Raw genomic sequence first — 16,421 nt, 5'->3', positions numbered from 1 at the left:
ACTAACTATAGCTGTCTGTGATTAAAAGGAAAAGCTGCTAAGGTTAAACCCTTCATAAAGGGAATTTCCTTCCTGGAAACCCTGTAGATCCTATCGTTGTTTCTGGACCCTCATATTCTCATATGAGAAAGCAGCTCTCTTCTCTACCAATCTCTAGAAAACCCACCTTTCCTTACAGGGACTGCTCTTGCAGGGTCATATCTCTTCCCCGACCTTTCCACTAGGGAGTGTGTTCGTGCTCAGTCATGTCTGACTCTCTGCGACCCCACAAACTGTAGCCTGCCAGGCTCCTCTGTCCATGGAAATTTCCAGGCAAGAAAATTGGAGAGGGTTGCCGCTAGAGAAAATATCTCAAATTCTGAGTTACACAGTCTGGCATAATACATGGAGTTGGTACTCCATGTGTCCAGCCCTCTTTGGTGTCTCTCTGACATGATAGGTGACAGTTAAAAATCATCTATCTTGGCCTGTCAATAACTACTGAATCTACCCTAAGCTTAACATTAATCATCAGAGGCAGTTAAATCTAAACCACTCCATAGGGTTACAAAGAACTGAACCAAAATGCTTCATAATTTGCAAATGTATCTGTCCCAGCACTGGAGTTAGGGCTCTGAATTACCATGATTCCTTGATGGGGTTCATTGCCCTCTTCCCTCAGTATGGTTTCCTTAGGCAAACCATCTTCCTCTCCATAACTCTCTGGGGCGGATAGGAAGTATGTCAGTGAGGGTATGAAGGCTTAGGTCTTCCAGCCCCACCACAATATAAATAAGGTCATCTGAGACTTTTTTTAAAAACATACTTCCTCTGTATTCTAAGACATCAGTAAAAGATTGTGGTTGATATCACTCAGTTACATTTCACCCCAGCACCAAAAGTATTTGAGAGATACCTGAGGGCTTGGTTGTTAATAAATACTGTATAACTACTTTCTCTAAGGTAAGTACCAGGGCTTGGCCCTTACCCAGCTAAGTGGTAAGAAATCTCCTGTTAATGTTTTATTATGATAAACATTATTTGGGGCTGGCTCTAAACACAGGGATAAATTGGTACTATCAACAATTCAAGGTCAGTTTTTAGAATGAAAGCAATGCACAGAATAATAAGTTCTCCAAAGCACTTTTACACCAACTACATTGTTTCAGTCTCATGATAATGCAGAAAGGTCGTTAGACTTGGCATTATTACTTCCGTTCAATGGAACAGGAAATTGAATATTTAAGTGATTGGGTAAGGTCACTCAGCTAATTAAAGTGCAAAGCTTGCTTTCAGACAGCCTAGCCAAAGCATTGATGTTTGCCTCCTTTATATCTGTAAAGCATTTCAGTTATTCCCCTAATGTATAGTTCTATAGAAATCTATTAAAACTCATTTAATCCTTGTGATGGTTAATCTTATGCATCAACTTGACTAGGCTAAAGAATGCCCAGATAGCTGGTAAAACACTGCTTCTGTGAATGTCTCTGAGAGTGTTTCTAGAAGAGGTGAACATTTGAATTGGTGAACTGAGTAAAGCAGATGGCCCTCCTCAATGTGGGTGGACACTATCCAATCTGTTGAGGACCCAAATAAAACAAAAGAGTGGAGGAAGGGTGAATTTGCTATCTCTGCCTGTGAGCTGGAATATCCTTCTTCTCCTGCCAGCGACATCAGAACTCCTGGCTCCTGGGCTTTCGGACTAGGCCTGGAACTTACATCATTGTCTTTCCTCAGCCACTTCCCTTAGTGGGTTCAGCAGTGTGTTAATCAAGAATACAATCTGACATATATACACTATGATGTATAAAATAGATAACTAATGAGAACATGCTGTAGAGCATGGGAAACTCTAATCAATGATCTGGGGTGATCTAAATGGGAAAGAAATCTAAAATAGAGTGGATATACTTATGTGTACAACTGATTGACTTCACTGTACAGCAAAAACTAACACAAAATTGTAAAGCAACTATACCCCAATAAAACAATAAAATAAAAATTAAAAGGTAGACATAGGGAAAAAAGAATACAAGCCTGAGATCCTGGAATGACTTCTGAAAGAAAAGTACTCAAACTGGAGAAGACAAAAATTCCTTATGGAAACTAGGAGACAGCAAAAAAATAATTCTAGATATTATTATTGACATTAGGAATACCTTCTGAGAGTTATCATCAATCAACTAAAATATGTCATTGGGGAAAGAATAATATTTTCAACAAATGGTGTTGGGACATTTGCACTGGATATTCACACACGAAAAATGAAATTGGTCCCTGTATCATTATATAAAATTAGCTCAAAATGAATCAAGGGCCTGAATCTAAGAATTAAAGCTATAAAACTCTTAGAAGAAAATACAGAGGTAGAGCTTTGGAACCCTGAAATAATCAATACTTTCTTAGAATCCACACCAAACAGACAAGTAAGCAAAGAAAACATTGATAAGTTGGTCTTCATCAAAATTTTTGAATGTCGTGCTTCAGAGGACATTATCTCTGAAGAGAATATCAAGAAAGTAAAAAGACAATGCATAGAATGGGAGAAAGTATTTGCAAATCATCTAGCTAATAAAGGACTTATATCTAGAATATACAAAGAAATCTTACAACTTAACCATAAAAAGAAAAAAAATTCAATGAATATATGGGCAAAGGACTTGAATACATAATTCTTCAGAAAAGATAACAATGGCATATAAGCACATAAAAAGATGTTCAACATCATTAGCCACCAGGGAAACACAAATCAAAACCACAACGAGGTACCACTTTGTACCTACTAGGATGGCTATAATCAAGTCTTAAAGAGAATGTGAACAAACCCTCCATACATTGCTGGTAGGAATGTAAAATAGTGCAGCCACTTTGGAAAACACTCTGTCAGTTTCTCAAAAAGATAAACAAAAAAGTATCATGTGACTCAGCAGTTCTGCTCCTGGGTTTATACTCAAGAAATTAACATATGTACACACAAAAGGTTGTACACAAATGTTCACATTACAATTATTCAAAGTAGCCAAAAAGCAAAAAGAATGCACATCAATTGAAGTATAGATATACAAAATATGGCATATTCATACAACAGAATAATATTCAGCCATGAAAGAGAAATGAAAAACTGATATATGCCATAAATGAATGAACCTTGAAAATACCATGCTTAGTTTGAGAAGCCAGACACAAAAGGTCACATATCACATGATTCCATTTATATAAGATGTCCACAATAGGCAAAGGCACGGAGACAGAAAGTATATTAGTGGTTGCCAGGGGCTGGGAGGAGAGGGAGATGGTAAATAACTGCTAATAAATATGTGTTTAATGACAATGTTCGGGAATTACACAGTGGGATGTGAATATGCAAAGAAATAGAGGAAAACAATAGAATGGGGAAGACTAGAGATCTGTTCAAGAAAATTAGAGATACCAAGGGAACATTTCATGCGAAGATGGGCGCAATAAAGGACAGAAATGGTATGGAACTAAGAGAAGCAAAAGATATTAAGAAGAGGTGGCAAGGATACACAGAAGAACTGTACAAAAAAGGTCTTAATGACCTGGATAACCACAATGGTGTGATCACTGGACTAGAGCCAGACATCCTAAAATGTGAAGTCAAGTGGGCCTTAGGAAGCATCACTACGAACAAAGCTAGTGGAAGTAATGGAATTCCAGCTGAGCTATTTCAAATCTTAAAAGATGATGCCATTAAAGTGCTGCACTCAATATACCAGCAAATTTGGAAAACTCAGCAGTGGCCACAGGACTGGAAAAGGTCAGTTTTCATTCCAATCCCAAAGAAGGACAATGCCAAAGAATGTTCAAATTACTGCACAATTGCACTCATTTCACATGCTAGCAAGGTAATGTTCACATCCGTTAAGCTAAGTTTTAACAATACGTGAACCAGGAACTTCCAGATGTTCTAGCTGGATTTAGAAAAGGCAGAGGAACCAGAGATCAAATTGCCAACATCCATTGGATCATAGAAAAAGCAAGGGAATTCCAGAAAAACATCTATTTCTGCTTTATTGACTATGCTTTTAAAGTCTTTGACTGTGTGGATCACAACAAAATATGGAAAATTTTTAAAGAGATGGGAATACCAGACCACCTGACCTGCCTCATGAGAAATCTGTATACAGGTCAGGAAGCAACAGTTAGAACTGGACATGGAACAACAGACTGGTTCTAAATAGGGAAAGAAGGACATTAAGGCTGTATATTGTCACCCTACTTATTTTACTTATATGCAGAGTACATCCGGAGAAGGCGATGGCACCCAACTCCAGTACTCTTGCCTGGAAAATCCCATGGACGGAGGAGTCTGGTAGGCTGCAGTCCATGGGGTCGCGAAGAGTTGGACACGACTGAGCGACTTCACTTTCTTTTCACTTTCATGCTTTGGAGAAGGAAATGGCAACCCACTCCAGTGTTCTTGCCTGGAGAATCCCAGGGACGGGGGAGCCTGGTGGGCTGCCGTCTATGGGGTCGCACAGAGTCGGCCATGACTGAAGTGACTTAGCAGCAGCATCAGCAGCAGAGTACATCATGTGAAATGCTGGGCTGGATGAAGCACAAGCTGGAATCAAGATTGCCAGGAGAAATATCAATAACCTAAGATATGCAGATGACACCACCCTAATAGCTGAAAGCAAAGAGGAACTAAAGAGCCTCTTGATGAAGGTGAAAGAGGAGACTGAAAAAGCTGGCTTAAAACTAAACATTCAAAAAACTAAGGTCGTGGTATCTGGTCCCATCACTTTATGGCAAATACATGGGGAAACAATGGAAACAGTGACAGACTTTATTTTCTTGAGCTCCAAAATCACTACTGACAGTGACTACAGCCATAAAATTAGAAGACGCTTGCTCCTTGAAAGAAAAGCTGTGACAAGCTACACCTAGATGGTGTATTAAAAAGCAGAGACGTCACTTTGTTAACAAAGGTTTGGATAGTCAAAGCTATGGTTTTCCAGTAATCATGTATGGATATGGGAATTGGACCATAAAGAAGGCTGAGCCCCGAAGAATTGATGCTTTCTAACTGTGAGCAAGAGAAGACTCTCAAGAGAAGACTCTTGAGATTCTCTTGGACAGCAAGATCAAAGCAGTCAATCCTAAAGGAAATCAAACCTGAATATTCATTGGAAGGACTGATGTTGAAGCTGAAGCTCCAATACTCTGGCCACCTAATGCAAAGAACCAACTCATTGGAAAAGACCCTGATGCTGAGAGGGATTGAAGGCAGGAGGAGAAGCAGGCGACAGAGGATGAAATGGTTGGATGGCACCATCGATTCAAAGTACATGAGTTAGAGCAAACTCCAGGAGATAGTGAAAGACAGAGAAGCCTGGCATGCTGCAGTCCATGGGGTTGCAAAGAGTCAGACACAACTGAGTGACTGAACAATAGCAACAAATGTGAATATGCTAAAAATCACTGAATTAATGTTAGAAGACCAAATATTATGCTATGTGAATTATATCTCAATTAAAAAACATAACTTCCAGCTTCTTAAAGGTGCTACATTAAGGAAGACAAATAAATCACTTAATTCATGGAATCTAAACCCATCACCACTGGAGAAGGCAATGGCACCCCACTCCAGTACTCTGGCCTGGAAAATCCCATGGACAGAGGAGCCTGGTGGGCTGTAGTCCATGGGGTTGCTAGGAGTCAGACAGGACTGAGTGACTTCACTTTCACTTTTCACTTTCATGCATTGGAGAAGGAAATGGTAACCCACTCCAGTGTTCTTGCCTGGAGAATCCCAGGGACGGCGGAGCCTGATGGGCTGCCGTCTATGGGGTCACACAGAGTCGGACACGACTGAAGTGACTTAGCAGCGGCAGCAAACCCATCAGCTGGGGCTTCCCAGGTGGTGCTAGTGGTAAAGAACTTGCCAGCTAATGCAGGAGACTTAAGAGAGGCAGGTTTGATTCCTGAGTTGGGAAGATCCCCTGGTGGAGGGCATGGCAACTCACTCCAGTATTCATGCCTGGAGGATCCCATGAACAGAGAAGCCTGGCAGGCTACAGTTTATAGATTTGCAGAGTTAACACAACTGAAATGACTTAGCATACATGAAAACCATCATCAGGGAACCCAGTAAGAAAAAAATAATGTTCAGAAAACCACCAGGGAGGTCAGTTTGGCTGTTAAGACTCTAAAAGTATTCTAGGAGCACTCCACATCAGTCTCTAGGAAATCTGCATCATGCTTATACCATGACCAGCCCCAAAGTGAAGCTACAGTCTTAGGACAAAGCTGATCTCATTTCTCATTAACCTCTATCTTGCCATCTTTCAGATGTTTCCTCTGCAGTATCAGAAAGAAGCAAGGTCAAATTTATGACTCCTTCTCAGATAAATGAACTCAATTCATTCAATATGTTTTATTGAGGTGCCAGATACTTCTTGGACCCAGGGAATCCATCATGATCAAGGTGGATGTTCTTCTCCATTGATTAAACTCATATTCTAATATGAAAAAAAGGATAATAAAAATTATGCTTTTTGTCTTCAAGGGCCTTCCCATTCCCAATCTATTCAATAGCCTTTTCTGATCTGCTTCTGGAGAGGTGGGGTGCATATCTGTGGAAGGTATAAACCAGACTCCCTTTTACAAGCAGGAAACAGGCAGCAAGAAAAGGGAGATCAGGGTATTTCTTCTCCCTGCCTCAGCCCTACAGTTCTGGCAGATTTCAACTACTACATCTCCTGTAAAATAGACTTTCTCCGCAGTGCCAGATCTCATTGGAAATTCTACTTTCTTCCTCTGACTTTTTATACCAAAGCACATGTGGTAAATTATCTGAAAGAGTTAGTTGCTCAGTTGTGTCCAACTCTGCAACCCCAGGGACTGAAGCCTGTCAGGTCCCTCTGTCCATAGGATTTCCCAGGCAAGAATACTGGAGTAGGCTGCCATTTCCTCCTCCAGGGGATACTCCTGACCCAGAGATTGAACCTGGTCTCCCGCATTGCAGGCAGATTTTTTTACCATCTGAGCCACCAAGGAAGAAAGGAAGATTATCTGAGACAATAGCTACCGATGATTCATTTCAACCCTTTATGTTCATACTGATCCGCCTCTTAATAGGTAGTATCCAGTTTGCCTCCCCTTGAAACTGGACTTGCCTTTTGACTTGCTTTGACCAGGAAAATGTGGCAAATGTTATGCTCTGTCAGTTCTGGGGTAAGTCCTTAAGAGGCCCAGCAGCTTCCACTTTGACTTTCCTGGGACCCAGACACCTAATAAGCACTCAGGCTAAATTATTAAATAAGGAGAGAAAGAGATATAGGCCTAGTCCAACACTCACCAGTCCAGCCCACTCCAGCACAGAGGCAACAGATGTATGAATGCACCCATTTCAGATCCTCACTCAGCTCCAGGTGAATTTCCCCAGCCAACTCTATCAAGTACAGAGTGGAGATAAGCCCTTTCTACCAACCCCTACTCAAATTGAATAACTGTGAGCAAATAAATGGTGGGTATTTTTTTAAGTTACCAAGTTGTGGGCAGTCTGTTACACAGCAACAGACAACTGAAACTGATGGTAATGGGTCCTCACTGCTGCTAGTCCCCAATACTCGACATCCTTATTAATACCCTTGCCCTGACCTTGACTCCATGAATGGTTCATTGACTTCATTCTCTTGAAATAAATCCTTTTGAGTTCTGTTTCACCAGAAAGAGTGGTGTCTCTGCCCCGGGCCACAGAGCTACAGCTTGGAATTGCTTTCATATCTCTGGGTAGAGCACTCATTTCATTTGCCCCACTAGGCTGGATATTTGAAGTAGAAGAAAAACAGAAAGAATGGGAACAGCTCCTTCCCAGCCATGTGTGCTTCCTCTCATCTCCCAATATACCTGAAAGTATGATTTTTAAAATGTATTTATTTATTTTGGTTACGCTGGGTCTTAGTCGCTGCTCTCTGGCTTTCTCTAGTTGTGGTGAGCGGGGGCTACTCTTTGTTGCGGTACACAGACCCCTCATTGCGGGGCTTCTCTTGTTGCAGAGCACAGGCTTTAGGCGCTCGGGCTCAGTAGTTGTGGTGCATGGGCTTTAGTCTCCTGTGGCATGCAGAATCTTCCCGGACCAGGGATTGAACCCATGTCCCCTGCAATGGCAGATGGATTCCTATCCACTCTACCACCAGGGAAGTCTTGAAAGTACAACTTTGATGGGTGTGCGCCATACTGCCCAAGAAGAACCAGGACTAAAAAATGGGAGGGACGTTAAAAGGGACTTTTATATAAGGTATGAAAGCATATTTTTTCCCACAGTTAGAAGTAATTTGAAAGGCAACATATTTTCATCAATACAATTGGCAAAAACTGTAAAGAGCAATAGCATCTAGTGCTGATGAGGATGTGACAAAGTGGGCTTTTCAATATGTTGCTTGGTGAGAGTAAGAACTGCTGTCCTCTCTTTGGTACAAAATTTGCCAACATCCTTAAATTAAAAAAAAAAAAAATGCAACATATCTTCCCCTGGCCCCACTTTTGAGAATCTAGTCTAACCACCATATGTAAAGATGGATGTACAAAGATCTATTTTATTGCAATACTGTTTACAGTGGCAAAAATAAAAAGTAGGAACAACCTGATTATCCACCAATAAGAAAATGGTTCAATAAATTATGGGACATTCACATTAAGTGTGATTCACAAGGAATCACACTTGTATTAAAAAAAAATGAGTTAGATCTGTATTTATTTAGCTAAAGGGATATTTATAATATACTATTAAGCAGATATTTTAAAAAGCAAGCATCATGTATAGCATGATCCTAAAGCAAAACTTACATATGTGCACATAAATTTGTTTATATTTGTATGAACATGGAGACAGTATAGAAAAATACCTATCATGCTTTAACAAGATTACCTTAGTGGGGTGAAAGCAAATGGAAAAGAATTAAATTTCCTATATGTATTTTTGGACTGTTTCACTTGTTGAGTATATGTCACTTTCATATTTAATTCTCCTGTCCCCACCCCTCTTTTCCCCTGAGGCAAGCAGACCTAATTTGTTTCACTTTAGATCAATTTAAACTGTTCTAGAATCTTACATAAATGGATTCATACACTTTTGTGTCTGGCTTCTTTTGGTTCACTGCTGTGTCTATGAGATTCATCCAGATTGTTGAATATATTTGTAGTTCATTTCCTTTTGTTGCTAAGTTGCATTCCATTCAAGTGGTATATTACAATTTGTCCATATCCTGCTAATGGACATTTGGGTTGTTTCTAGATTTTGACTATTGTAAATAAAGCTGCTGTGAACATTCTTTTTTTTTTTTTTTTTTTCATGAGACACCCTCAGACATTTTATTAGGGGCTTAGAAAGGGTCCTACAGGATCTTCCTCTGTGTTCCCAAGGGTTATGGGCCCAGGAATAGATCAGATCTGGACGTAGGACAAGGTGACATCACCGTGGATCTCCACCAAGTCCACCCTCTGGAAGGCTGAGAGGCGATGGGAGAAGTTGAAGAGGTGCTGGCCATTGGCATACACCTTGAAGCGATCTGCACCACAACAAACGGACAGATCAAAGAGCTGTCCAGGACCAAATGGGTTGTAGGGGACCTTCCTCTCCTCAGATCCCCAAGAGCCATTCAGAAAGCTGTTCCGAACCACAGTGCCCTCAGTCATGTGGGGGTTAATGTGCAGAGCCGTGTCCCCAGAGGAGCCCACCTTGAAGTTGATGACAAAGCTCTTGGCTGTGGGGGGTATGTAGCCCTTGATAATGATGGTTCTTCAAGCTATGAGCCCCCCTTGCAGTCTCCCATTAAGTGGCACGGGCGGGTTGAAGGCTGGGGGTCCCTCCATGGTAGGCAGTCTGCTTTGTTGTTGATAGTACTGTCCGGGACTTGGGTACGCCTGAGCAGGCATGGGCATCTGGTTTGAGGGGGGCTGGCCTCCAATGAAGTTAATTGATTGAAGCATCAGGTCGCCATCCACATGCAGGTGGGTGGCCATCTGCAGCAGGATCTGGTGCTTAAACTCATGGAAGGGAGTCCCATTCACCACCACCTGGAGAATTTCAGGGACAGAGGAGCCTGGTGGGCTGCAGTCCATGGGGTGACAAAGAGTTGGATACAACTGAAGCTACTAACACAAATCTCAATCTCGCAAGAACACAGAGGGGCAAGAAGATAAACGCGAAACATGTCAGAAGGGTCTCCATGGTGGAGGAATGGCAATAAGAAAAAGAGATGAGAGAATTTGTATTTAAAAAGTTCTAAATGAAAAAAAAAAATTAAAAGAAAAAGAATTGGCTAACAGGCAGAAAAGAAGGAAAAGAAAAGAAAAAAGGGAGGAGGGAGGGGAAAGGGAAAGAGGGAAAAAGAAGAAAGAAACGGCGGGTGGGAGGGAATAAGGGAAGAAAGGCAGGCAGGCAGGCAGACAGGAAGAAAGCTGAACATTCTTGCACAATAATTTTTTTATTGAAGTATAGTTGATTTGCAATGTTATGTCACTATCTGCTATACAGAGAAGTGATTTAGTTATACATACGCATACATCGGAGAAGGTGATGGCACCCCACTCCAGTACTCTTGCCTGGAAAATCCCATGGGCGGAGGAGCCCGGTAGGCTGCAGTCCATGGGGTCGCAAAGAGTTGGACACAACTGAGAGACTTCACTTTCACTTTTCATTTTCATGCATTGGAGAAGGAAATGGCAACCCACTCCAGTGTTCTTGCCTGGAGAATCCCAGGGACAGGGGAGCCTGGTGGGCTGCCATCTATGGGGTCGCACAGAGTCGGCCATGACTGAAGCAACTTAGCAGCAGCAGCATACATACATCCTTTTTTATATTCTTTTCTATTATGGCTTATCAAAGGATATTGAATATAGTTCTCTGTTGCACAATAATTTTGATGTAGATTTCCATTTCTCTTGGATACATACCTAGTATTTGAATTACTGACTCAAAAGACAAGATATATAAGGATGCAAGAACATATTTTACTATTGAAAATTAAACAAAACAATAACATTTCCAATGAAAACTTTGAAGAAAGAAAATGAATCTGTACTTCAAAAAGATAATAATCATTGCTATCTTTTTGTCTACTCCCTCCCCTCCCAATAGGTGTTTGCGTTTTGTCTGTCAGTTCTTAGGCTTCCCAGGCCAGACCAGTGACCCACTACTTTTCAGGATGAATCATCAAAGATGAGGAAATTCTAATGCTATACTTGCCCAACAGGAACTCGATTTAGATAACACCCACAAGAAGCCTTCAGATTCAAATGATAATTTAAGAGAACTGCTAACACACAGGAAAAGCAGCTTCCATAATCGGAAACTTCTTGCAAATCAAACAAAACAAACCTCATAACACTCCTTTTCTATAATAATAAGATGCCACCAGAATAGATACTTAGCATGAAAAAGAAGAACCGAGTCAAATCAATACATCAAGAAAAAGAGTAGCAGAAGTAACCCTACTGCAAGGGAGAGTTTATAAACAAACTGAACTAAACCTTGGTAACTTTCCAAACTTAAACTGAAAGTCCAGAATGCTACAAAAATCCAGTCAATAACAATGAAGACCTATTCTAGGAAGGATTGGCTAGAATAAACACTTTTTTTTAAGTGTTAATAAAAGGGCACTGCATGGACGGAGGAGCCTGGTGTACATGGGGTCAGAAAGAGTCAGACACGACTGAGCGACTTCACTTTCACTTTCACACCATCAATGACAGATTTTAGGGGTACCTGCTAAACCCATGGTCCACTGTCACCCTTTTTCTTAGAAGTGGCCTCAAGTTTTAACTCATAGGAGGGTCAGAGTATCAGTATTTCCTCTAGGATATGGCTGTTTGGACCAGAGATGGGTCTTTTACAGTTCAAGTTTGGATTCTAAGTGTCATGGTAAGAATGAATTATTTTGTGCAAGTAGTAACATGGTCTGATATAAGAATTGAAAAGATCTTGGAGGAGTAAATTAGCAGGCATTTGCAGTAGTTCAGGTGAGAGATAATTAAGGTCAGCGATGGCAGTGCGAGAGAAGCCCTGCTGCTGCTGCTGCTGCTAAGTCGCTTCAGTCGTGGCCGACTCTGTGCGACCCCATAGACAGCAGCCCACCAGGCTCCGCCATCCCTGGGATTCTCCAGGCAAGAACACTGGAGTGGGTTGCCATTTCCTTCTCCAATGCATGAAAGTGAAAAGGGAAAGTGAAGTCGTTCAGTCGTGTCAGACTGGTAGCAACCCCATGGACTGCAGCCCACCAGGCTCCTCCATCCATGGGATTCTCCAGGCAAGAGTACTGGACTGTGGTGCCATGAGAGAAGCCCTAGAGAACCCTTCAACATCTACAAGCCAGGGAGAGGAACAGAGGATTTCTGAAGTAACTGACATGTAGGCCTAAAAGACTATGGGGTCTTGAAAGCTAAGACAGAAGGAGTTTTTGAGAAGGAAGAAGTGATCCATTGTGACTTGAGAAGCAATGACAAGGAGCCTGTTTGTGAAGAAGACAACACTCTTTAAAGAGAGCAGAGAAACGGGGCTGTAGCAGGAAGAAGATAAAGTGACAAGGAAGTGACTATAGCATGTTTGTACTTTCTTGTTGCATTGCAGAAAAAATCTAAAAGGCCATGTTCTTAACCTGACATACGAGAATGCAGGTGATGAACTGCACAGAGGTCAGGAGGGCACAAAGCAAAGCAGAGAAATCCATGGAAGTGGGTTGAGCCAGGAAATCACCAGCAAGCCGTGCTCACCTCCTCAGCTCATCTCTGATCACTCTTCCTGTCCCCACTCCCACCACTGGGCCTTCTTTCACCCAGAAAAAAGCCAAGCTGCCTGCGGCCTTGAGCCTGGGCACAGGCTGTTCTTTCTGTCTGGAGTACTCTTCCCCTCTCCGCCTCATTAACTCAAAATTGTATTTTCACCTTCACTTTAAATGTCTCATTCCCAGAGAGGTCTTTCCTGGCCCTTTTCTCTATCCCACTGAAGGAAACACCACCATTACGTTCTCTCATAGCACCTTGGTTTTTTTTCCTTTTCTTTTTAAAAAATATTTATTTATTTGATTGCATCAGGTCTTAGTTGTAGAACAGGGGATCTTTTAGCTGTGACCACCCTGTTCTTTTCTCCTACAGTACTCTTTATCACATACAATGACAGATTTACCAAGGAATGATTTCTTTAACATCCATCTACTCCCTCAGACTAAATTTCGTGAGAACAGGAATTTGTGTCTGTTTTCACAGTACAGTTCTTGGCAATGGGATCAGATCAGATCAGTCGCTCAGTTGTGTCCGACTCCTCGAGACCCCATGAATCGCAGCACACCAGGCCTCCCTGTCCATCACCAACTCCTGGAATTCACTCAGACTCACGTCCATTGAGTCAGTGATGCCATCCAGCCATCTCATCCTCTGTCATCCCCTTCTCCTCCTGTCCCCAATCCCTCCAGCATCAGAGTCTTTTCCAATGAGTCAACTCTTTGCATGAGGTGGCCAAAGTACTGAAGTTTCAGCTTTAGCAATGGGATAAATGCCCAAATATCAATGTATATTTATTTTAAGACTTAATGAACCTGTTCTTGTACCCTCTCCACATCACCCATGATCTCTGGATACTAACAGTGTAGCAATGATAACAGATCTTATTTAATCTGTTACATGTCAATCAGTGTGCTAAGAATTTAATCTATACCATCTCATTCACCCAGGTAAATAGCAGGGAGGGAACACAGCTCCACCCATCAACAGAAAATTGGATTAAAGATTTACTGAGCATGGCCCCACCCATCAGCACAAGACCCAGTTTCCCCCTCAGTCAGTCTCTCCCATCAGGAAGATTCCATAAGTCTCTTATCCTTCTCCATCAGAGGGCAGACAGACTGAAAGCCTGTCTGCTTTCAGTCACAACCACAGAAAACTAACCAATCTGATCACATGGACCAGAGCCTTGTCTAACTTAGTGAAACTATGAGCCATGTAGGGTCACCCAAGATGGGCAGGTCATGGTGGAGATTTCTGACAAAACGTTGTCCACTGGAGAAGGGAATGGCAAACCATTTCAGTATTCTTGCCTTGAGAACTCTATGAACAATATGAAAAGACAAAAAGATAGGACACTGAAAGATGAACTCTCCAGGTTGGTAGGTGCTCAATATGCTACTGGAAATCAGTGGAGAAATAACTCCAGAAAGAATGAAGAGATGGGGCCAAAGAAAAAACAACACCCAGTTTTGGAAGTGACTGGTGATAGAAGCAAAGTCCAATGCTGTAAAGAGCAATATTGTATAGGAACCTGGAATGTTAGGTGCATGAATCAACACAAATTGGAAGTGGTCAAACAGAAGATGGCAAGAGTAAACATTGACATTTTAGGAATCAGTGAACTAAAATGGACTGGAATGGGTGAATTTAACTCAGATGACCATTATATCTACTACCATGGGCAAGAATCCCTTAGAAGAAATGGAATAGCCATCACAGTCAACAAAAGAGTCTGAAATGCAGTACTTGGATGCAATCTCAAAAATGACAGAATGATCTGCTTTATTGACTATGCCAAAGCCTTTGACTGTGTGGATCACAACAAACTGGAATATTCTTAAAGAGATGGGAATACCAGACCACCTGACCTGCATCTTGAGAAATCTGAATGCAGGTCAGGAAGCAACAGTTAGAACTGGACATGGAACAACAGACTGGTTCCAAGTAGGGAAAGGGCTACGTCAAGGCTGTATATTGTCACCCTGCTTATTTAACTTATATGCAGAGTACATCATGAGAAATACTGGATTGGATGAAGCACAAGCTGGAATCAAGATTGCTGGAAGAAATATCAATAACCTCAGATATGCAGATGACACCACCCTTATCGCAGAAAGTGAAGAAGAACTAAAGAGCCTCTTGATGAAAGTGAAAGAGGAGAGTGAAAAAGTTGGCTTAAAGCTCAACATTCAGAAAACTAAGATCATGGCATCTGGCCCCATCACTTCATGGCAAATAAATGGGGAAACAGTGGAAACAGTGTCAGACTTTATTTTTGGGGGCTCCAAAATCACTGCAGATTGTAACTACAGCCATGAAGTTAAAAGACACTTATTCCTTGAAAGAAAAGTTTTAACCAACCTAGATAGCACATTAAAAAGCAGATTCATTACTTTGCCAACAAAGGTCTGTCTAGTCAAGGCTATGGTTTCCCCAGTAGTCATGTATGGATGTGAGAGCTGGACTATAAAGAAAGCTGAGAGCTGAAGAACTGATGCTTTTGAACTGTGGTGTTGGAAAAGACTCCTGAGAGTCCCTTGGATTGCAAGGAGATCCAACCAGTACATCTTAAAGGAAATCAGTCCTAATGTTCATTAGAGGGACTGATGCTGAAACTGAAATTCCAATACTCTGGCCACCTGATACGAAGAACTGACTCATTTGAAAAGACCCTGATGCTGGGAAAGACTGAAGGCAGGAGGAGTAGGGGATGACAGAGGATGAGACGGTTGGATGGCATCACCGACTTGATGGACATGAGTTTGAGCAAGCTCCAGGAGTTGGTGTTGGACAGGGAGGCCTAGCATGCTGTAGTCCATGGGGTCGCAAAGAGTCAGAGACGACTGAGCGACTGAGCTGAACTGAACTGATCTCATTCACAGCCCACAACAACCCTTTGAGTCAGGAACTCTTTTCAGCCCTATTTTCCAACAAGGGCACCAGGATTTAGTCAATATCACACAGCTTTACGTTGCAAACCAAATTCTACCGATACCTTAGACAGTGCCCTGACCTTCCTCCCTCCCCCTCCCCCATTACAGATCAGATCAGATCAGATCAGTCGCTCAGTCGTGTCCGACTCTTTGTGACCCCATGAATCGCAGCACGCCAGGCCTCCCTGTCCATCACCAACTCCCACAGTTCACTGAGACTCACGTCCATCGAGTCAGTGATGCCATCCAGCCATCTCATCCTCTGTCGTCCCCTTCTCCTCCTGCCCCCAATCCCTCCCAGCATCAGAGTCTTTTCCAATGAGTCAACTCTTCGCATGAGGTGGCCAAAGTACTGGAGTTTCAGCTTTAGCATCATTCCTTCCAAAGAAATCCCAGGGCTGATCTCCTTCAGAATGGACTGGTTGGATCTCCTTGCAGTCCAAGGGACTCTCAAGAGTCTTCTCCAACACCACAGTTCAAAAGCATCAATTCTTTGGTGCTCAGCCTTCTTCACAGTCCAACTCTTACATCCATACACGACCACAGGGAAAACCATAGCCTTGACTAGACGAACCTTTGTTGGCAAAGTAATGTCTCTGCTTTTGAATATGCTATCTAGGTTGGTCATAACTTTCCTTCCAAGGAGTAAGCGTTTTTTAATTTCATGGCTGCAGTCACCATCTGCAGTGATTTTGGAGCCCAGAAAAATAAAGTCTGACACTGTTTCCACTGTTTCCCCATCCATTTCCCATGAAGTGATGG

At 42.1% G+C, this 16,421-nt stretch overlaps 1 pseudogene; it reads right to left on the bottom strand.

The window, feature by feature from the left end:
* Positions 1-9,275: 9,275 nt before the first annotated feature.
* On the bottom strand, positions 9,276-10,284 carry LOC129642270 (galectin-4-like; annotated as a pseudogene).
* Positions 10,285-16,421: the final 6,137 nt, after the last annotated feature.

Source organism: Bubalus kerabau, chromosome 1, assembly GCF_029407905.1.
Source record: "Bubalus kerabau isolate K-KA32 ecotype Philippines breed swamp buffalo chromosome 1, PCC_UOA_SB_1v2, whole genome shotgun sequence".
Classification (NCBI taxonomy): Eukaryota; Metazoa; Chordata; class Mammalia; order Artiodactyla; family Bovidae; genus Bubalus; species Bubalus kerabau.
The sequence above is the reverse complement of the archived record's forward strand: the minus strand, read 5'-3'. Positions and strand labels throughout refer to the sequence as shown.